General features: G+C 41.6%; 1 pseudogene; it reads left to right on the forward strand.

The window, feature by feature from the left end:
* The first annotated feature begins 16,886 nt into the window (after nucleotides 1–16,886).
* Nucleotides 16,887–22,385, forward strand: LOC102873350 (annotated as a pseudogene).
* Nucleotides 22,386–24,145: the final 1,760 nt, after the last annotated feature.

The raw sequence follows: 24,145 nt of genomic DNA on the forward strand, positions 1-24,145 counted from the left end.
ACAAAGTGAGATATAATAAGCTCAAAGAGGCCATTCTGCATAGAGGAGGTGCTTCCTCTATGAAGATGTGGATTCGGAGGGCGCCATGACACCAGACCTCCTGGTGGTCTTTCAATGAGACTGCTGTTTGACTATTGGCAGAGCAAGCTTCTCTTTCTCTTTCTCTTTCTCTTTCTCTTTCTCTTTCTCTTTCTCTCTCTCTCTCACCATTTCTTTTTAATACAGTTTGAGTAAAGTTATAAAGCAAATGAATTTTTACTCATTCATTCATACATATTTTGATCTAGAACATTAATTTCCAGAAGCATATTTCTCCTTCTAGATGCAGATTCCCCTGTACTTCTGATCTCCTCTGATCCTTGCATACCTCTCTGTGTCTTCCCTTTGTTCAATGGTATTGTGTTGGCCATCCCCCTGTTGGATATTGCCTTTCTATTCACACATCTTAATAAGTAAATATTACTTAGTCACTAAAAGTTTATCCCCCTCTTTTCCCCTTTGCATCTGCTGTAACCATCCAGGAATGATTCTACATGTAAATCATTCTTTAGCTACTTATAATAGTGATTTTATCCAATATTTGTTCTGTTGTGATGGTCTGATTTCAATCCACATAATCTCCACTAGATTCATGCACGTTATGCAGTGTTTCAAGAATTCCTTCTGGCTTTTTTAATGTTGTATAGCATTCTATTGTGTGAATGTACCATAGTTCCTTTATGCATTCTTCTGTTGACGGACACTTGAGTTGGCCCCGTTTCTTTGCTATTGTAACTGATGATGCTGTGAATACAGGTGCACACACACCTTTTGTGTCGCAGCTCTTGTTTCTTTAGGATATATACCTAGTAATAAGGTAAGAGTAAATGTGTTTTGACAAAAGGGAGGAGTCTTGTGTACCTCTTCTCTACCAGGTAACTTGGGAACATCGCCTTAATTCCCTCCCTTGATGTTACAAGAGTCACATCAAGTTGGAAAGATCTAACTCCTTCGCTAAGGGTAGGTCTACATTCTAGCTGATGGGGCTGATGGTTGAAGTTTTGGTCTAGGCTTAATTTGTCAGTTTTGGGAAGGGATGTGTTGAGCAGATGGACTAATTGGTCACTGCTTCCCAGAGATTTAGATAATAAATGAGCTGTCCCCCCTAGCTAAGCAGCCAGCCGACAGGCCCAGCAACCCATCCTCAGCTCCCCCACCTCCTCCACTACCACAATTAGTGATTCCAGCCCTAAGCATGCCACTTTGGAGAGTTTAAAGTTCATTAAGAGTTTAAATAAAGCCATTCATTTAGGTTTACCTGAAAGAGTTTTCAGTAATCACCTTCATTACAATGTAAAATGGGGTTGGGGAGGATGGTAATTAGGAAAAAATTGCTTCTGCCAGGGGCACCTTGCTCCTATATACAAATGTGTCTCCCTGTCACACTCGCTGCCCCGTGATCTAAAATGAGGCCGCCCCTCATGTGAATCACAAGCTACAGAGACACCTCAGCTCCTAAAAGAATCTTCTAGGACTGTTCTCTGCTACTGAGAGAGATGAGAGAATTTTTGCTCTGGCTTCCATTAGCAATTGGTGGGGTGGTGATGGTGGTTGCTTTGTAATGTGAAGCCAGAACTAACTTATAGCTGACCCTTCAGCCCATTTTTAGAGGCTATACATTGCATGGGAGGAAATTGTTACCCGTCTTTCTCCTGAAGAGCATCTAGTGGTTTTGAACCATGTGCCTTTAGGTTGGCCATGCAGCTACTTACCAGTATACCACCAGAGCTCTCTTTCTTTTATTACTGATAATTATTATTATCTGTGCAGATTGATCTTTTTCAACTGACGTATGCAACCATTTGGACATGCTCACCAGTTTATGGCAGGATATTTGGAGGATAGCTGACTGGCTGGAAGAGATTCATATCTGCTCCCATTCCCAAGAAAGATCATCGAGAATAACGTGGAAACCACTCAAAAATATCATTAATATCAAATGTCAGCAAAATGCTGGTGAAGATCATCCAAAAACGACTAGAACAGTACATAGACAGCGAATGGCTAGAAGTTCAAATCGGATTCAGAAGAGGTCTTAGTAATATCATTGCTGACTATCAGATGGCTCCTGGATGAAAGTAAAAAATATCAGAAGAATGTCTACCCCTGTTTTACTGACTATGCAAAGGCATTTGGCTGTGTGGATACAATAAACTATGGCGAATACTGAAACTCAGAGAAGCTCTAGTGGCCTAGTGGCAAGAAGCGGCACTGCAACCCCAGAGATACACAGTCCTTGGCAACAGCAGCCAGGAAATTAAAAGACATATTGCAATGGGGAAGTCTGCTGTTACGGACCTCTCCAAAGTATTAAAGAGAATGGTATCTCTCTGGAGACTAAGGTTCGTCTGATACAGGCCATGGTCTTTGCAATCACTTGTTATGCATCAGAGAGTTGGACAATGACTAGAGAGAATAGAAGGATAATTGATGCCTTTGAGCTGTGGTGCTGGAGAAGAGTATTGAATGTACCATGGACTGCTATGAAAACAAACAAGTTCATCTTAGAGAAGGACAGCGCAGGAGGGGAAGGCCCTCTATGAGGTGGATTGATTCAGGGACTGGGGTAATCGGCATGAGTGTGTCAGAGACAGTGCGATTGGCACAGGACAGAGCAGAGTTTAGGGCTGTTGTACATAAGGTTGCTATGAGTCTCAAGCGACTCAATGGCACATAACAACAGCAACAACAATACTGAAAAGAGTGGGAATCTTAGGACATTTAATTGTATTCATGCAAAATCTATAGCTAGACAAAGAAGCTAATATTTGAAAGGAACAAGTAACCATTATACGGCTTAAAATTGAATAGGGTGTACATCAGGGGAATATCCTTTTTCCATACCTACTCAATCTGTATGCTGAGTGAATAATTCATGATACTGGACTCTATGAAGAATGTGACATCAGGACTGGAAAAATACTCATCAACAACCTGTGCTATGCAAGTCACATAAACTTGCTTCCTGAGGGGAATTTGAGGCACTTGTTGAAGAAAATCAAAGACAACAGCCTTCAATATGGATTGCATCTTAACATCAACAAGACAAAAGTCCTTACTACTGGGCTAGTGGGCAACATCATGATAGATGGAGAAAGGACTGAAGCTGTTAGTTTTTGGGTTTTTTGGTTTTGGTTTTTTTTTTTTTTTTTGCACGGATACACAATCAATACTCTTGATAGTATATAAGGAGATATATTGCTTTGGGCAAGTCTGCCATCAGAGACAACTCCAAAATACTGAAGAGCAATGTCTTCATTAAGAAATTTTAAAATTGAAGGCTAACATGCAATTGATTCAAGCCATACCTTTTTTAATTACTTGCAATGCCTCTGAGAGCTGGGCAATAAATACAGATGACAGAAGAAGAATTGATGTCTTTGAGTTATGGTGCTGGAAATGAGTACTGAGTACCCCGTTGACTGACAAAAGAATGAACTGGTAAGTCTTGGAAAAGGTGCAGCCACAATGAGCCGTGTAGACACAGATGAGGAGTCTTTGTCTCTCATACTTTGAACATGTTGCTCAGAGAAGCCATTCCTTAGAAAAGGATGTCATACTTGGAAGAGTGGAAAGTCAGTGAAAGAGAAGATGACCCCCTTTGAGACAGAATGACACAGTGACTGCAGCAATAGGCTCAAATACATCAGAGATAATGAGGATGGCACAGGAAAGGATGGAATTCAGATCTGTTGTCCATAGGGTCATTAGGAGTCGTATAGTACCCAACAATAGCAATAACAACACCATGTTCTATTTTCAGCATTGCCTCAAGGACACCGATACTAGTGCCTAGTTTTGTCACTGTGTCCACTTTTCTTCAACCCCACTGCCTTCCTAGATAGGTGTGAACTCACAGGCAAAAGCTTCTGCCAAGATTTGTGATGATGGCTGAAGATATTGGGTAATTGCTCCATAGTTAGCCTATGTATGTGAAGACAGATTAGAATGTCATGTTGTTATAGCATGCCACCAAGTCAGTACTGATTCATAGCTGACCCTCCAGTGGGTTTTTAGAGGCACAAAATGAAGTTGCCCACCCTTCTCCCATGTATAATGTCTTAATTCTATTAAACAAGATATTGTCTATGGAGTTCAGAGTGGTGCGTGGTTCCATAATTTTGTAATGATATATGGTTTTCTCTGAACTGCAAATCAATAAAAATCTTTTGTCATGAATCTTATTGTTGAAATACATAGGTCCTTACGGAATTAAAAATTCTGAGTTTAAAATAACTCATTGCAGTTTGGTAGTAACTGACTTCCATAGGGCCTTCCATTGGCTTTTGGAGGCTGTAAATAGCTTAAGAAGAGATTGCCCATGTTTATTTCTCGGTGCCATTGCTGGATTTGAAGCAGCAAAGAGGTACAGCCTTTGGGTTAGCAGCTCAACACTCTAGAGATTGCACCACTGTCACTCTCTGTTGTTGTTGTTGTTGATTGCCTTCCAGTCGAGCATCACTCATAGAGACCCTGTAAACAAAAGGCCTGAAGCTCTCCATAACCTTAAAGAGTTGTCAAAGTTCATAGAGTTTCTGGAGGCATATTGTTTAGGAAGTGGATTCTGCTTTATCACAACCCCATAAGACAAACAGTGCAGGAGAGGAAGACTCTCTATGAAGTGGATTGATTCAGTGACTGGGGTAATCAAGGTAGGTGTGTCAGAGACAGTGAGATTGAAACAGGATAGAGCAGAGTTTTGGGCTGTTGTAGACAGGGTTGCTATGAGTTGCAGGCAATTCGATGGCACATAACAACAACAACATGAGACAATGTAGGAATCCTCCGAAGGGTTTCAAAGGCTGTGATCTTTATGAATGATGGTTGTCACATCTTCCTCTAGAGCAGCAGGTTGTGAATTTGAATCAGTCCAGCCCATAACCATACTACCACCAACAAGCACATAATGTATGCCATAAGCCAGTTGCTAATGTAATCTGCAACCTTGCTTACTAAAAGGAGTTTATGAAGCACTTGTTGCAGAATATCAAAGACTATGACCATTGGCATGGATTACATCTAAATATCAAGAAAACAAAGGTCTTCACTAGCAAAAGAAAATGCACCAAACAGCCCCACAAGGGTTTCCTAGGAGGTCTCTAGGAGGTGTGAAGTCCATGAGACTTCTGTTGAAGCATGTGATACTGGCCTCCAACTGGGGTCACAATCTGGTAGACCTTTCACCCGTGGACATTCTACTGCACTTACTTGATTCACAATTGCCACATCTGAGTCAATCTACCTGAGTCACTGAAACTCTGCGTTAGGCCAAAGCTCCAAATCAAACCTTGCAAGAGCCTAATTCTGCAGCGGTACCTGCTCAAAAGACTGGAGATGAACAGGTTTACAAGAGTTCTGCCCTCTGCCAACATCTGTCACATACTGAGCTAGCTCTCTGGACCATCCTCTGGAAAGACCCCAGCTGCACGTAGAGACCACCTCTTCCTCGTAGTCCCTCCATTCACTTGCTACTCTGTCCAAAATGTCTTGTGATTAAGCTTCTAGTGCTTATGGGTAACTAAGGGAAACTCAGATTAGTCCTCTAAAACCTAAATCAGACTTGGCATCTAAACGGAGGATATTAGGACATCAGGCATGAAGTTGCTGGCTTATATGCTTTTGTGAAAGTAATTATTGGTGGGATATGGAAGCTGGCGGGGGGACCCCACAATACAAAAGAATGAAGAACAGTGTAGATGAAAGACTGTACGGAACACAATGTACACGCATGAAACACAGTGTATATGAGTGGGGAAAGAGTGGCTAGTAATGAACACGCAGTAAAAGAGATGAGAGGAAAAGCTGTTCAAAAGGACTATGCGATTAGGCTTTATAAGTATGACAACAATCGGGAACAAGGGCTGCATTGCAGGGTCAGTTAGGAGAGAGGCAGGGAAGGGGGGAAGAAAAGGTGCAACAATGAATACAAATATTTAAAAAAACAAACAACAACAACAACAGAAGTTACCAAAAAGGTCACACATGAATTCATAGATCCTTTTATCCAAATGCCAACTTATTCTCTCTTAAAGCGTAGTGTGACTTGGAAAAAAGTGATGAAGGTGGGCCACGTAGAAGAACTTAGGGCACATGCCACACACCTATTTAAAGCAAAATCAGATGTGAATGCCTCCATAGGTCATTTCACTGCCCTGTGTGCCGTATCTTCTGCCTTGTTTCTTTAGTGCTACAGTAAATACCTCAAGGTGTTGTTGTGCACCATCGAGTCAGAAATGACTCATAGCTGACCCTCTGACAGGTTTTCAGAAGCAGCTAATCCCGTGGAAGGAGATTGCCCATCTTTCTCCTGAAGAGCAGCTTGTGGATTTGAACCATAAACCTTTGGGATTGCAATGAAGTTTCTTACCACTAGGTAAAGGAGCTTTTTATACTTCAAGTAGGGGATTTTGAAGGATAAGAATTTATTTCTTGCAGTTCAATAGAGTAAAAGTTCAAATTCTGGCTGTTGACTCTTCATGTAGGTCAATGAAACAAAATAAAAAAAACCATTGGCAGGCAATTGTCTTCCACTCACGGCAACGTAAAATCCTCAAGAGATGGCTTAACATAGTGACTGCAGCAATGGGCTGAAGCCTGGTGGAGGGTAGATTTCCAATTTGTCCTGTGTAGGATCACTATGAGTTCTAGAAAACACAATGGCATCTGACAACTACAATATGGCAACTTCAAATCTATTAAGAGTTCTACTGAGCTCCATTGGCTTTTCAAGGTTGCTTTCTCCAAAGTACATCCCCAGGTCTTTCCTCTGAAATCCCTCTGGCTGTTTTATTACCTCACACCTTTTGTGAACACGTGAGTACTGTGTTAAACATTTGTACCACCCAGTTACTCTTTCAGCTTCCAATAGCTCCGTCAGTCCTTGGCATTTCTGGACTTTTGTTGCATCTGCCTCCATCAGTCATCTTCTCCATCCCCCTAATGTGTGTCTTTGAGTCTAATCTGTTTTCTGTTTAACTCAAAAAGGGTTAGGTTTAGGACCAATCCTACTCAAGTATAAGCTCTTAAAACACTATATGAAACCTTTCTTTTCTACAACAATCATGTTCACAGAGAAGAGCTCAGACTTCAGCACATATTGAGTGGGTCACAGTTTCATTCATGACAATTTCTAGCAGGACACAAAATTCTGAAAGTTGAAAGTGGAGTGGACATGACTATACAGAGCCCCTTGGAGAAGATACAAGTGATCACAACATAAAAACCAGGTCAGCGTTTGGTTGTTATCCACTATAGACACAACTCTGAGACATGATGGTCCTGTGAATGTTAAGACAGAAAGCTCTGTCAGGTTGTCAGAGTTATGGTTTTCTGGAAGCAAATTGCCAAATTTGTCTTTCACAGAGCTTCTGGATAGGTTTGAATCATCTACTTTGCAACTGATAGTTGAGCACTTAACCACTTGTTGAACCCAAGGATATCAGGTAAGCATTGTTGGTTTTTGTGTAACTGAATTGGATCCAATTCACGTGCTCATCAGAAAGAAATGCTGCTTGGTCTTGTACCATCCTCACAATTATTGCTATAGTTAAGTCCATTATTGCAGCCACTATCTTCTTGAAGATTGTCTTCTTTTATACTGACCTTCTACGTTACTAGATATAATGCCCCCTTAGAAGCAAGAATGGTGAGATCATCTCACTTCCTCTGAACCTGCTATCAAGAGGTCCTCATCTCTAAAGAAGGTCATTATACTATCATACTTTGCTAGGCTTAAAGCTCTTTAGAAGTTAGGATAGTGGGTCTTCATCTCACTCACTCTGGACACACTATCAGGAATGACCAATCCTTGTAGAAGGACATCATATTTGGTAAAATAGAGGGTTTGAAAAATAGAAAGAGGCCATAAATGAGATGGCTTGGCACAGTGACTGCAACAGTGGGGCCCCAAAATAACAGCAATGGTGATGAGGGCATATCACCTGGATATGCTGGTTTCTATTGTACATAAAGTTGGGTGTAGAAAATTGTTTAATGGCATCCAACATCAATAACAATAACTTTCTCAAGCATTATGCCTTTCTTCAAGCAGTGATCCCTGGTGATACCAGGTCTAAAACCGGTTTTTCCAGGGGAGGGACTGAGAAACATCTCACTGATGTCTCTCCTCAGTCATTCACGTTCATGTCATTCATACACTTTCAACATTAGAATACAATTGAGTGTCTGGCAGGATCTGGAGTTCAGCATGCTCCCTGAAGGTCATAGAAAGAGTGAGATGTGTAACAGACTTGCATGGTTTGAGGGGGTCCTTGCTCCCTGCTCTATCTTGAAAACATATTCATCCTTCTGTATCCCTCCCTTCAACCACGTTTGATTAAAATTCATGCCCCAGCATCTGGCTGTGGTCAGGTAGAAGATGGGATAATGTGCTGAGGAGGCCAGCAGTTTGTCCGAGACTGGCAATTCCCATGATTTAGGGTGATTACAGCTCAGCTGTAATGAATGCATATTAAGCTTTCCTTCAGCGCCTACAGAACATTTGATTCATAAACAAATTACTTGGAGACTGTAATGTGGAGAGAGAAATAGCAGCTAATTTAACCAGTGAATCAATGGTGAGACAGCTGATATAGATCATGCAATTTGAAGTATAATAGGGAAAATGAAAGTAATAACAAGAAGCACAAATACACATCCAACAGCCCAGCCCTGTGGGCGCTAGGCACCGGGACTTTAGTCGGGAGTCTGGATGATGTGAGCATAGAGATATGCCACGATTAGATTGGTCCTCTGTCATTGGGATACCTTCCCATTGGAAAAAAGGTCCCAGCCAAGCTCAACCTAGTAGACATAGGAATGCTCCTGCCCACTTTCCCAAGAAGGCACAGGCTATCATGAAAGGACACGAACTGTGAACTCAGCCAGGGGCATGTGAATTCAGGTGCCCACCTTGTGACTGTGGGATGCTGAAGAAATGATTGGATCCTCTTGAACCTCAGTTTCCCTACTTGGAGAATGGAAATACTAAGAATCCAACCAAGGAGGGTACCAGCTCTAATGCTGTTAGCTTTTGAATGAATTCCAACTCATGGAGCTCATGGGCAACAGGGCGTAGAACCTCCTTGACGTTTCCAAGGTTGTGTCCTTCTGAAAGATCACCAAGTCCTGCTTCTAAGTTGCCTCTGAGTGAGTCTGAAATGCTACAGTAGTGTAACACATAAGTGTGCCACACAGGGACTCCTCCAAATAGGATGATGCTTGTACATCACAGCTCGCTTCAGTTAAGAGTCAGGATTCTGTATCTGAGCTTACTCCACCATTGCTAGTCAGCTGGCATTAGACAAGTCAAATTGCAAAGACCTTGCTTTGCTTCAATTCCTCATCTGCAAAATGGGTTGGTTAAAAGATTGAAAAAGATTAATAAAATGCTACGCATGGTGAATAATGTTGCTGGATTTGTGTGCCAACATGTTGGAACTGACCCATAGCTGAGCCTCCAATGCATCTTTCAGAGGCAGTTAATTGTGCATGAGGAGATTGGCTATCCTTCTCCCTTGGAGCAGCTGGTAGACTTGAACTGTGTGTCTTTGGGGATTGCAGCACAGCTTCTTGCCACTAGGCCACCAGAGCTCCCTGGTGAATAACAGACCTCAAGAAACATGAGCTAACATTAAAGGGTTCATGAAAAGGAAGAAGAGCCTAAGTGAGATAGGATTATACTGTTGAGAGGGCTACAACAATGGGCCCAAGTAAAGCAGCAATTAAAGAGATGACACTAGGTGGGGATGACACAGTGATTTGGGTTGTTGGTTTGGGGTTTGTTTGTTTGTGTTGTTTTGTTTTGTTTTTTCACCTATTGTCCAAGGACATATAGAGTATGTCTTGGAGAAGGTGCAGCCAAAGAGCTACTTGGAGGCAAGAATGATGATGTTTTGTCTCACATCCACTGGGCATGTTGCTAGGAGAGGCTAGTCCTTGGAGAAGGATGTCACACTTGGAAAGGTAAAAGAACAACAAAAGAGAGGAAGATCCTCAACCAGACGGATTAACACACTGAGTGCAGCAATGGGCTTGAATGATCTACAGATTATGAGGATGGCACAGGATAGGTCAGGGTTCAGATCTGTTGTTCATAGGGTTGCTATGAATTGTACTTAACTTGATGGCACCTAGCAATGGCAATGTCCATCAAAAGACACAGTGCATTGGGAAAGTCTGCAGTTAGGGACCTCTTAAAGTGCTTAAAAACAATGATGTCCATTTGAAGTCTAAGGTGCACCTGAAGAGTGCTGAGTATCCTGTGCACTACTCGAAGCACAAATATGTCTGGAAAGGGTATAACCAGGGCATTCCTTGGAGACAAGGGAGTTGAAAATTCATCTCACATACTCTGGGCAAGTTGTTAGGAGAGGGCAGTCTTAAGAAAAGGGCATCACACTTGGAAAGGTAGAGGGTGAGCAGCAAAGGAGAAGACCCTCAATAGAATGGATTGACATATTGACTGTAATGGTGGTCACAGATTGTCAAGATGGCACAGGATACGACAAGGTTCAGATCCGTTGTATGTGCGGTTGCTGTGATTCCGAGTGGGCTCAAAGGCACTTAACAACAAATGTCCACAAGGTCTGTGTAAGTCAGAACTGACTTGACAGCATTTCATAACAACCGTATTCTTACAAGTGCCAGCACAGGGCTGGCAACATTATGTGCTGTTTTATAGGGAATTTTTGGGAGTTATAGTTGACTCCATAGCAACTAACAATAGTGTTATTATTACCTATAATTTATTATAGATACATAAATATGTTACTACAACTGCCTGACGCAGTGTTAAACACACACCATACCCTCAACCAATATCATTTTCTTCTTACAAATCTTGGCTTCATCTCCAGGTGGAAAAAAAAGGCTGGCCGTGCTGTATTTGTGACAATTACCATTCTTCCATTTTAGACATTTGAGGCTTTTTTTCACTTGAATTGTTTGAATTTCCATTTCTTCTCACACAGCTGGGGCAGAAATTTTCAAGCAGCCTCGTGGTCTAGTCAGCAGGGAGCTGTGCTGTTTACCAAGCAGTTCAAATCCACTAGTGGCTCTGCGGGACCAAGAAGGGCAATTTCCTCCCCTGTGATTTTACAGCCTTGGGAATCCAATGGCAGATCAGCTTGGAGTCTGTTCGAAGTCAATAACAATGCTTTCCTTTTCCTGAAATGTGTCCCTGAGATGATGTCAAGGAAAGGAAAAGGAGTACCTTCCCAAAGCACCACTTAGCCCACATAGGAGGCCAGCCACCTTGTATCATTTGGCCAGTATCAAGGTAGTTACTGCTATACCGATAATGAAACCCATCACCATCAATTCAATTCTGACTCATAGCATCCCCATAGGTTGCAAAATAGGATGGTGCTCCACGGGGTTTTCTTGGCTGAAATCTTTACAGAAACACATCACCAGTCCTTTCTACTGCGATGCTTCTGGGTGAGTTTAAACCACCCACCTTTGGGCTACTTGTCAACTCTTAAGGCTGCTCAAGAACCTCCCACCTGTGCCAGTATAGATCCACTCCAATATCTCGTCACCTCACCTCGGAGAAGCAGTGGTTACAACATGCCCTGCATCCCCATATTTTTCTTGTGGGTGTCAGATTTTTTTTTAATCTTCTAAGTGCTGTCTCGCTGCCTAATTCCAATACTTCGTGCCTGAACATTAACTTGAATGACTTGGCTTGGAAAGTCTGGGTCGTCTGACTCCGAACCTGTTTCATCGCTTCTTCCCATTTAAACTCATCACTACCTCTTTCCATTTAGAAACAGAGAGAGAGGGAGGAGAAACGTTTCTGGCAATATTATGTAAATGCCCACATGCCAAAAATAGTTTGCACACTCTGGAAGGGCACGCGAAAATGTTCCGTCACATTTGCTAAACCTCTAAATCAAAATTTTATTATGCCAAGGGGTTTGCTCAGTCACCAGTCTAGTGGTTTTTATGGGATTCATTTTTCTGAAGGAAAGAGGGAGGTGAAATAGGAGTCATTAGCCAGGCCGTTTTGGGGGATAAACACAGGGAACCAAACTAGGAAACACAAATACTTTAAAGTGGCTGCACGGATTTGAAGCTCTCGAAGCAAAGCAATAAAGCACAGTGACTCTGCATCAATGTCAAGCCCGTTAGAGGACAGTCTAGGAGTGACCAGGTCCTTGGAAACTGAACCAGTCTGGGATTTCACTGGGAATTTGTGGTCGTAGTCTGAGAAGGAGGTACCAGTAACATCCTCCTCAGCTGTGCTTTCTGAGACACAGATGAAGGTTTAGGTAGGTTCATTCATTCTCAGAAGAAAAGAAACCTAATCAAGGATGCTGCTGTGATGTTGACTGTGGGTTTTGTCTCAGCTTGGGTTGTTTCTGAGCATCTTCCTTGACCTCTCCATGGCAAAGGGTTTTCTGATTGGAAAGACCCAGGCATAAGGACCTCATATAATTATCCTTCTGGAAGGAGGGAGCCTGACACCTATTAGTCTATGTCTCAGTTCTGTAGACCCACTACCCCTACCTTTCTGTCTCCCTAAGGACAAGGAGAGGGTATGCATCATCAGATTTCTTCTTAACTGAGCCAGGCTAATCCTAGAGCAAGCACTCCACGGGATAAGTGGACAAATGGATGGATGGATGGATGGATGGATGGATGGATGGATGGATGGGAAACCCTTAACTAGAAGCTCTTCCTCTAACCTTTATAAATATCTAGTGCTCAAAGGCTGAAGACAGAAGATAATTCCAAACATGTCTTGTCAGCTAGTACCCGCCATCTTATTAATAGTCACTGTAGTGACTGAGCCTTACTGTGAAATGAGCACCTCCCAAACAGTTTACCCCTAGAGTCTCTGCTAAAGGTAGATAACAAAAGGTTGTAGGTTTTGTGTACATTGAATCTGAACTGACCCATAGCTGACTCTCCTGTGGGTTTTCAGAGGCAGTAAATCACACAGGAGGAGATTTCCCATCATTCTCTCTTGAAGCAACTCATGGCTTCAAACCATGTGCCTTTGGGATTGCAGCATAGCTTTTTGCTATTGGGTCACCAGAGCTCCTTACAAAAGGTAGGGGCTACTATTGACCCTCCAAATGGCTAAAGAACTACCCTGTCAGTTTAGGACCTAAGGTGTGCCTGGCTCAGACCATGATCTTTGCAATTATTTGTTATGTGTCTGGAAGCTAGACAATGACTAAGGATGACAGAAGAAGAATACATGTCTTTTAGCTGTGGTGCTGGAGAAGAGTCTTGGATATATCATGGACCACCAAGAAAACAAAGAGATTTGTCTTGGAGAGGACCAAATCAAGCTGCTCCTTGAAGACAAGGATTTTGAAGCTCTGTCTCACATACGTTGGGCACATGGACAGGAGGGATCAGTCCTTGGAGAAGGACATCATGTTTGGAAAGATGGAGGGATAGTGCAAGAGAGGAAGAATGCTGGAGGAGAAGGATTGATACAGTAACTGGGGTAATGTAGGTAGGTGTGTCGGAACCAGTGAGAAAGGCTCAGTACAGGGCAGAGTTCAGAGCTGTTAAACATAGGGTCTTTAGGAGCTGCAGGCGACTCGGTGGCACATAACAACAATGACCACTATTGTCCAAGACCTGTAATATGGGGGCACTTGGCCTCAAAGACTACCTTTACTATCTTCCTTATCCTGAAACTTCAATGCTGAGTAAATAGATTCTTCAAAGTTGATGAAAGGTCTAAGTAGTTGAGCAACATCTCCCAGATGTAAAGGGAGAAAAGGAAGTATACACAGAAATAACAGCTCATTCTAAACAGAACAACCCAACTGCTGAAGAAAGACAAGGTAATTTTACTTCAAGCCCTATTTCCACCGCAAGGGCATTCATTTATCTTCTGCATTAATCATAGAGTCAACATTTAAGAATGGCATCCACTTCCTAAACAACATGTCTCATCTCTATGAACTTTGATAAATGTCTATAGTTTTATAAAGACTTCAGGCCTTTTGTTCATAGAGTCACTATGAGTCATGCTCCACTCAAAGGCAATCAACAACTAAAACAACATTCTAAAACTACTAAACACATTGGTTAAGTGCTCTGCTAACCAAAATTTCAGTCGTTCAAACCTACTAAATACTACATAGGAAAAAGATGTACCAGTCTGTTTCTAAAAATATTTATTTCCATGGAGAACTATGCAATAGTTCTACTCTGTCATAGACATCTATTTTGAATTGGAGTCAACTCGATGGTAACAGATTGATATTTTAAGGAGGAATGTAGCATCAGGATTGGGGGAAGACTCATCAGTGATCTGTGATATACAGATGTCACAACCTTGCTCACCAAACCTGAGAGGGACCTGAAGTATCTGCTGGAAAAGGTCAAGGAGTGTACTCTTTGATATGGGTTGAAACTCAGCATCAAGAAGACAAAGATTCTCACCACTGGACCAATAAGCAGCATCATGATAGACAGTGAAGAGATTGAGATTGTTAACAGCTTCAGTTTGCTTGTCTGCACAATTAACATCTTTGATGCCAGCATTTGGGAAACAAGGAGACCCATTGCACTGAGAAAATCTGCAGTTAGGGACCTCTCCAAATTATTGAGTAATGATGTCAGTTTGAGGACTAAGTTATGTCTGAATCAGGCCATAGTCTTTCTGATCACTTGCTATTCACCTGAGAGCTGGATAGTGAATAAGGATTACAGAAGAAGAATTGATGCCTTTGAGCAAGCTGTGGTGTTGAAGAAGAGCACTGAACATCCCATGGATGGCCAAAAGAGCAGAGAGATGTATCTTGGAGAAGGCGCAGCTGCAGTGTTCTTTCGAGGCAAGAATAATAAGGCTTAGCCTCACATACTTTGAGCATGTTGCTAGAAGGAGTTATTCCTTGGAGAGGGACATGATGCTAGGAAGGGTAGAGGGTGGACTAAGGAGAGGAAGATCCTCAACCAGGTGGACTGGCTGACACAGTGAGTGCTGCAAAGGGCTTTTGTGTGTCAGGAAGTGTGAGGATGGCACAACATAGAACAGGGTTCAGATCTTTTGTTCATAGGGTCCCTATGAGTTGTCCTCAAAGACACCGAACAACAAAAACAAGGTTGTGTTATCTGCATATTACACATTGTTAGTAAGACTTCCTCAAATCCTGCCATTGTGTTCTTTATTGTTGAGTATACTTTATCATATTATTTGTTCAGCATACAAACTGAGTGAGTATGGTGAAAAAAAATGCAATTTTGGTTGTACCTTTCCTGATTTTAAGCCACACATCCCCTTATTCTGTTTGAACAATTGCCTCTGGGTTTATGAATAAGTTACGCGTGAGCACAATTAAGTGTCCTGAAATACTCATTCTTCGCAATGTCATCCACAATTCGTTATGGTTCACACAATCCAATGCCTTTACATACTCAATAAAACACAGGTAAACATCCTTCTAGCATTCTCTGACATCAGCAATGATGTCACTCACTCTACATTCTCTTTTTGAATCTGATTTGAATTTCTGGATATTTCTGGTTGATGTAATACTCTAACCATTTTTAAGAAGTTATATCAGCATAATTTTACTTGTATGTGATTTTAATGATAATGTTCAATAATTTATACACTCCATTGGATCATTTTTCTTTGGAATGGGCAAAATATGAACCTCTTCCAGTCAGTTGACCAGGTAGCTGCCTTGCGAATCTCTTGGCTTAAGTGACTGAGCATGCGCAGGAATGCATCTGTTTGTTAAAACTCCTCAATTGATATTGTAACAATTATCTGAGGCTTGTTTTCCTTCTTTCAGTACTTTTTGTTCTTGTTCATGTGATAGCCCCTTGAAATGACTTTAATTCATTCTTTTTTGGAGCAGTAACTATGTATTCCTTTTATTTACTTTTGATGTTTTATATATATCCAACTTTTTTCCCCATACAATCGGTCAGTATTACTACTCAAGACATGAGCTGAAATAGACTGGTGGTGTTAATTTGTAATTTAATAATAACATGTTTTATCCAATAGAGAAGGAAAACTCTGTGTCCTGGCAAGTAAGGGGTCCTCTCCCAAGCTCAGCGCAGGGGATATGAATCTGCCAGCTGATCTACGAGAGAAAGATGAGCAATGTCTTCCAGCCTTTAAACTGATATGCTTGCTATTTGTAACTTTAGATAGGTCCTTTATAGAGATTTTTCCAATGTAACATGTCTTTTCATTTCTTAACTACTGCTGCCATTGATGTCGATTGTGTATTCAATCAAAATGAAGTCTTTGACAATGTCAATGTTGGGCTTTTTTAAATTCACCTATCATAATGTTGCTTATTGGTGACAATTTTGGTTTTCTTGATGTTGAGATAACCCATATTAAAAGCTGTATCTTTGATCTTCCCAGTAAATGCTTCAAGTCTTCTTCACTTTCTGTAAGCAAAATTGATGTCATCTACATATTACAGGTTGTTGATATATCTTCCTCCAAACCCAATGTCATATTCTTCTTTATAGAGTCTAGCTTCTGGAATAATTATTTGAGCATACCAAATAAACAGGTATGGAGAAAGGGTTCAATTTTTACACACACACATTTCCTGACTTTAAACCATGCCCTATTCCCTTATTCTGTTTGGACAACTGCTTCTTGGTCTATGTTTAAGTTTTACCTGAGCACAAATAAGTGTTTGGGAAATCCATTCATCTCAATGTCATGTACAGTTTTCTATGATCCGCATAATCCTTTACATAGTCAATAACACAGCGATAAAAATCTTTTTTCTGGAGTACCTTGGCAGCCCTTGCATTGGTGGCAGGCTAGTCAGTGCAGTGAGTCCCATTCGGGGTTTTGTGCTGAGTGGTGAACTGTGTCTGATTCCTTATACTTGGAGACCATGCAGAGAGCTATACGTCTGAAGAGGGAGCCAAACCTGTTAGCCACAGAGCCGCCCACGGGCATCACATGCTGGCAAGATAAGAACCAGAAGATGATCTGCAGGCTCAAATATTAGGTGGGTCCAACACACAAAGGGTGTTTTTAAGCCGGAAGTTAACATTCCTGAGAGGTACCCATTTGAACCTCCGAAGAATTTATTTCTGACTCCACTTTATCATCCAAACATTGATTCTGCAGGAAGGATTTGTCTCAATATGCTCAAATTGCCACCAAAAGATACCTGGAGACCTTCCTTCCACATCGTAACTGAACTGACTTCAATTCAACTACTTATGTTAGAAGCCAACACCAATGACCCATTTATGGCTGACATACCCTCAGAATATAAATATAATAAGGCAGTCTTCCTGGAGAATGCCAGACAGTGGATAGAGAACCATGCCAGGCAGAAACCAAAGACAGATGAGGAAAGACGTCATGTAATCTGTCAGAGGCCAGTGATCCAGAAGCAGCTCAGAAAAGGGAAGCCAGGCCATGCTGGAAGGGAGAGAGAAGAAATCCCACCCTTAGGGGGTTTCTCTTGTCCTGCTTCAGTTAATGTATCTTCCTTCTCTGTTTGCCTACCTTTCTTGATTGTTTGCATTTAATAATGTAATTTTTGTATCCTATGAAACAGACCCTGTGTATTTATTCTGCACTACAATAATTCTGTATTGTTTGCTTTATTTATCTTGTACAGATGCATTTTAAAGCCTCTTAACCTGATAATTACGCAAATAATTACGAAATGTTTTTTAAAAGTCTTTGAATTTCTAACAGTTCCCTATAAAGTGATGTTCCAGTTGATTTTGAACAATTTTCAGTGAAGTTTTGCTTGAATATGATACAATATTGTTAGATCATTTCTGCGCTGATGGAGCACCTATTTTGTGATGTCATTAATATCAAGTTAGTATTTAGATAATGATAAATACTATGGCAACTAGAAAGAGCAAGGATAGCAGTTGGTAGCATGTGGATGTGAATGTGGTAATTTTTTAATTATTATTATTATTATTATTATTATTAATTTTAATAGACATTTACAGAGGTTTTGGATTTCCATTCATTCATTGCCGCACTTTTTTCCCTGCCCACCCCCTCCCCACCAGATCGCTTCCCCCTCCGAAGAGAAAAAGGAAAAAAAATTCCTTTGTTAGTATACAATTCCCACGTCCCTTCCTCCCCACCCCCCACCCCGAGTATACTTCTCTATTAAAGTAGGTTTTCAGGGTGAATTTTCTTGTACAAATGACATGGGAGCAGAAATTGAAAGTAGGTGACAGAGAGAGTTTGTTTGGTATTTGGAGGAGTAGAGTTTCAGGCTAAGGAATGAGTAGGATGATTTCTAGAAGAGATGATCAGATTTACAGCGGGAGCAAAGGAAGTTATGGTAACACGATGATGAAGAGAGAATAGTTAGTCATAAAAGACAGCTCAAGGGACTTAGAAGCCATTTGCTTTATACCATGCAGCTACTGTTTTAGAAAGAACACAGCTTTGACTTAAGGTTGACAAAGGTGGGCTTAAATCCCTGCCTTAATCATGCTACTTGAAGACAAGTTGGACAAGTTGAATGTCATTCAGTCTAAGTTTCTTTATATGCAAAGCTAGATGCTTCTAGTCTCCTTAGAGGTTGTTGCTCATGTTAGGTGCAATTAAGTCAAATACCACTCATAGCAATCTTCTGAGTAATAGATCTGAACCTTGTCCCATTCTGTACCATCCTCATCGTCTATGGCACACGTGGTCCATTGCTGAAGTTTCAGTCCACCTTGTTGATGGTCTTCCTCTCTTTCACCGACTATCCACTTTTCCAAGCATGATATCCGTTTTCAAGGTTTAACCTTTCCTAGAAACATGCTCAAAGTATGTGAGATGAAGCTTTGCCAGCCTTGTCTCCAAGAAGTATCCTAGTTTCTCTTTCTCCAAGGTCTATCTGTTTGTTCTCTTGGCAGTCCACGGGACATTCAGCACTATTTTCCACACTTCAAATCACCACAACTCAAAGGAATCACTTCTCCTGTAATTCTTACACATTGTCCAGCTCTCAGATGCATAGCAGGTGACTGGGAAAACTCTTGGCACCAGCAGCCAGGAAATAAAAAAATGTATTGTGATGGCAAAGTCTGCGGTTAGGGACCTCTCTAAAGTACTCAAGAGCAACGGTGTCTCTCTGGAGACTAAGGTCTGCCTGATACAGGCCATAGTCTTTGCAATCACTTGTTATGCATCAGAGAGCTGGACAATGACTAGGGAGGACAGAAGGAGAATTGACGCCTTTGAGCTGTGGTGCTGGAGAAGAGTATTGAATGTACCATGCACTGCCAAGAAAACAGATTCATCCTAGAGAGGGTTAAACCAGGCTACTCCTTGGAGGCAAGGATTCTGGGGCTTCATCTGACATACTTTGGACATGTTGTAAGGAGAGACAGGTCCTTAGAGAGGGACATCATGCTAGGGAGAGTGGAGGGACAGCGCAGGAGGGTCTTGAGGTGGACTGATTCAGTGACTGGGGTAATCGGGATGACACACGTCAGAGGCAATGCGATTGGCACAGGATAGAGCGGGGTTTAGGGCTGTTGTACATAGGGTCACTATGAGTTGCAAGTGACTCGACGGCACATAACAACAGCAACACTAAGAGAACAAACAGATTCATCCTAGAGAGGGTGAAACCAGCTGCTTCTTGGAGGCAATTATTCTGAGGCTTCTTCTGACATCCATTAGGCATGTTGCAAGGAAGGACCAGTCTTTAGAGAAGGACATCATGCTTGGAACGGTGGAGGAACAGAGCAAGAGAGGAAGACCCTCAATGGGATGGATTGATTCAGTGACAGAAGTAATGGGGATAGGTAGGCACAGGTTAGAACTGGGTTCAGAGCTATTGTACATAGGGTCGCTATGAGTCACAAGCAACTCAGAGCTATTGTACATAGGGTCGCTATGAGTCACAAGCAACTCAACAGCACATAACAACAAGAACATCTACAAGAGCCCCAGGCCCAATTGAAGGGTTATGTTAATGAAGTGACTCTAGTAAGGTAAGGACTAGTTGAACCAGAAAAGCTCACCTCATGACATCATTGGAATTAAGGAAAGACAGTCTACTTAATCACTCATGACTACATAAGATGGTCCCATGAGAAGGGTGGACATATCATTCTGTCAATCATTGATTGGCATGATCAGCCTAGAAACTGCACATATGTTTACTTAGAAAAATTAGATCTTTTAAGAAAATCAGGATGGAGTGTATCCAAGCAGATAAAATTGTGTAAGAGAAGCCCCTCTTCAATCTTTACCAGATGTTGCCTGTCACTGGGAATGCAAGACCTGGAGTGTCGGCTGGACACATGCACTCCTCCGGCACAAGAGTCACTTGGTGATCACAAGTGAGGGTAACACTTGAGGAAAACAATTGACTGTGCGGATGACACAACCTTGCTTGCTGAAACTCTTGAGAACATGAGGCAGAAGGTCAAGGACTGTAGTCTTCAATATGGATTGAAGCTCACTCACCATCAAGAAGACAAAGATTCTCACAACTGGGCCAATTGGCCACATCAAGATAGACAGTGAAGAGATTGAGATTATTAATAACTTTAGCTTGCTTGGTTCCACAATCAACACTCTTGGCATCAGCAGTCAGGAAATTAAAAGATTCATTGCTTTGGTAGAGTCTGCTGTCAGGGACCTCTCACCAGTATCGAAGAGCAGTGATGTCAGTCTGGAGGCTAAGATGTACCTGATCCAGACCATGGCCGTCACAATTACTTTCTATGCACCAAAGAGCTGGAAAATAGCTAAAGATGACAGAATAAGGCTTGATGCCTTTGAGTTGTGATGCTAGAAAAACGTATTGAACATACAATACCATGGACTGTCAGGAGAACAAACTGTTCTTTCTTGGAGAGGGTGAAATCAAGCTGCTCCCTATAGGCAAGGATTTGAAGATCCGTCTCACATACTTTGGGCATCTGGCCAGGAAGTACTAGTCCTTGGAGAGGGACATTATGCTTGGAAGGGTGGAGGGACAGTGCAGGAGAGGAAGACCCTGGATGAGATAGATTCATTCAGTGACTGGAGAAATGAGATTAGGTCTTTTGGAAACAATGAGATTGGCTCAGCATAGAGCAGATTCAGAGCTAAGATACACAGGGTCACTATGAATCACAGACAACTAGATGGCACATAGCAAAAACAACAACATAGATTGGGCTTTTGTATGTCAGGAAGTGCGAGGATGGCACATGGTACAGCAGGGTGCAGATCTTTTATTCATAGGGTCGCTATGAGTCATGCTCGACTAGATGGCACCTAACAACAACAACAACTATTGTCCTAGAGTGTGTTATAAATTTTGGTGCCTCTCAATTATTTTGTTGTTGTTTTTAACTTCTGCTTAGATTTATAAGGTATTGTATATTGTTTTTAATTTATTATTTAACCTTAATATCCATGCTTCTTTCTCTTTCAAGTTTATCCATCAGTCAAAAAAAAAAGTGAAAAATAGTATTATCTTAGTGTTACTTGTCATATGTCATATGTTATTTTAATGACAGGAAATGCCATCAGTGAGTGATTTTAAAAAATGGAAATTTTATTTTCTCAAAATTCGAGAAAGAGTTCGGGTCAGCCAGCCAATTGCTTGCTTGTAGTTATTCTCAGGAATACCTTGTTCCTAAGATATATTTGGTTGTGGATAATCCTCACAACATCTGTGCCCTCCAGATGTGGGATGTGTGTGTGTGTGTGTGTGTGTGTGTGTGTGTGTGTGTGCATAAGCTGGTCTTTTTTTATTGTTCTGAAGTGATCAGGTTTAGAACTTTACCTATGACCTTTTTGTTATTGTGTACCATAGAGTTGGAACCGACCCATACCTTACCCTCCAGCAGATTTTCAGCGGCAGTTGATCTCATGGGAAGAGCTTGCCCATCTTTCTTCTGCAGAGAAAGTGGTGGTCTCGAACGGTGTGCCTTTGGGACCTCAGCTCAGCTTCTTTCCACTAGGCCATGAGAGTTCTCTATGACATTGTCAGTATAGCAAAGAAAGTCCTGTTACCAAACAGGATCATATCTACAGATAAAGGAGTTAGGATACCAACACATAGTTGAGGGAAGCAATTGAACCTACAACATGGACAAGATGCAAAGTATAAAATACCTTTTATTTAAACATAATCATCTAGAAGCTCAATTGGACAAGATATTGAAGTTGGCTGTAAGAAGGAGAAAAAATAATAGTAAGAAGAAATGAAGTTAATTACTACCTATATTATTATTGATAATCTACACAGCCTCTTTTTCATTTACTAAGCACTTACAATGAGCATTTTTAGAAGGCATTTCACATTTCATTCACTAACCCATACATTAACCTAGAGATTTTATTTTTATTTTTTAGTTATACTAGTTTATTTACAAAATTCTGTTTTTCCCTTTTTCAGAGTAGGTAAGAGTGGCCCAGAGAAGTTGCCCAAAGTCTCACGGCAGACATGGGCACAGCCTGGGGCACGTGGACATTGAGATGAGGAGGGAAGCTTGTAGAGTTCAAGTTTACCTTTTAAACCTCTGACTTTCTCAAGGCCACCAGGAGTAATGTCTTAGATAAGAAAGGTGAGGGACGCACCAATCTCAAGGTCCCTTGGGAGCATGTTGGTATTTTGTGAGTAGGATATAGGAACAAAGAAGTAAAGAGACTCTCAGTGATTTCGCCTAAAACAAATAACTTAGGAATTATTAGCCTCAAGGAGGTCGTTCTAGGACCTCCAGGTCTCCACTTGGCACTTTGCACTGAATACTTGAGTCATCTTCAAGGATTAGAAGTTGAGCATAAGCTCACAGTAATAACTTGTAAGCCCCTTGGAAAACTTCCATAGATCTGAGCCTCCAATTAATTTTTAATGAATAGACTGTGTGGGTTTTAAAGACTGCACCTTAAACGGCATTTACACCCGTGGAGTTACATGCTCAGTGATATATCTGGCATCAGAATGAGAGGAGGGAGGATACTTCCTCTACAGCTTCCAACTGGCTGCTGATCTCAGGCTATAAGATATTTGGGTTCAACTTTTATCTTTTCAGATTGGGGGGACAATAAAACAAAAAGTAATATCTCACTTTTAGAGCACAGAATTCTTGCACAGCCTGTCAATACACTGTCTCCTATGACCTTCAGAAATGCACCAACATAGGGTGTTCTCTTTTTTTCTCTGACTCTGTGTGTGTGTGTGTGTGTGAGAGAGAGAGAGAGAGAGAGAGAGAGAAACAAAGAGAGGGAGAGGGAGAGGGAGAGGGAGAGAGAGAGGGAGGGAAAGAAGAGGAGGGGAGGGGAAGGGAGGGGAGGGGGAGAGGAAGGGGGAGAGAGAGAAGAAATAAAGAGAGGGAAAGAGGAAAGGAAAGGAGAAATGAGTGTGGGAAGAAACAAAGATGAGAAGGAGAAGGAAGGAGATACAGAAAAGGGGAGATGTGAGGAGAGAGAAAATAGAAAACAAGAAGAGGTGAGAAAAGGAAAGGTGAAAAAGATGGAGTCAGCTTCATATTCCATCTCCTCCATCGCTGCTGAACATTTATTATGATTGTTGTTGTTGTTGTTGTTGCTGTTAAGTCCCATCGAGTTGACTGCAACTCATAGTGATTCTGTGTACAACAGCTGTGAACCTCGTCCTTTTTCGAGCCAATTTGATTGTCTCTGACATACCTGCCCTCATAACCCCAGTCACTGAGCCAATCCATCTCTCATCCAGCTTCTTCCTCTCCTGCTCTGTCCCTCCACCATCCCAAGCATGATGTTCCTCTCCAAGGACCAGTCCCTCCTGGCCATGTGCCCAAGTTATGTGAGATGGAGCTTCAAAAATCCTTGCCTCCAAGGAGCAGCCTGGTTTCACCCTCTCCAGGACGGACCTGCCTGTCTTCTTAGTAGTCCACGAACCTTTATAGTAGTGTTTCCCAATTCTTTGTTTTTCTCTGACATTTCATGATTTGTGTGTATGTGTGTGTGTCTCTCCAGGTTTTAATGTTGATCTTTGTCCATTCCCTTGGTTCAACAGAGGTTTGAACACAGTATCACTTGATTGTCTTAATACAGGAACAGGCATTGAAGAAAACAATCCTTTCTTTTCATCTCTATTTGACAACTGGGACCGATCTAGCATGAAACGGTGCAGATTTTGTGCGGAGCACAGGTGCTTTTCATTCTCTTGAAGGTGTCTGCAGG

The sequence above is a fragment of the Elephantulus edwardii genome, unplaced genomic scaffold (assembly GCF_000299155.1).
Source record: "Elephantulus edwardii isolate Elephantulus edwardi_28Jun2011 unplaced genomic scaffold, EleEdw1.0 scaffold00045, whole genome shotgun sequence".
NCBI classification, from domain to species: Eukaryota; Metazoa; Chordata; class Mammalia; order Macroscelidea; family Macroscelididae; genus Elephantulus; species Elephantulus edwardii.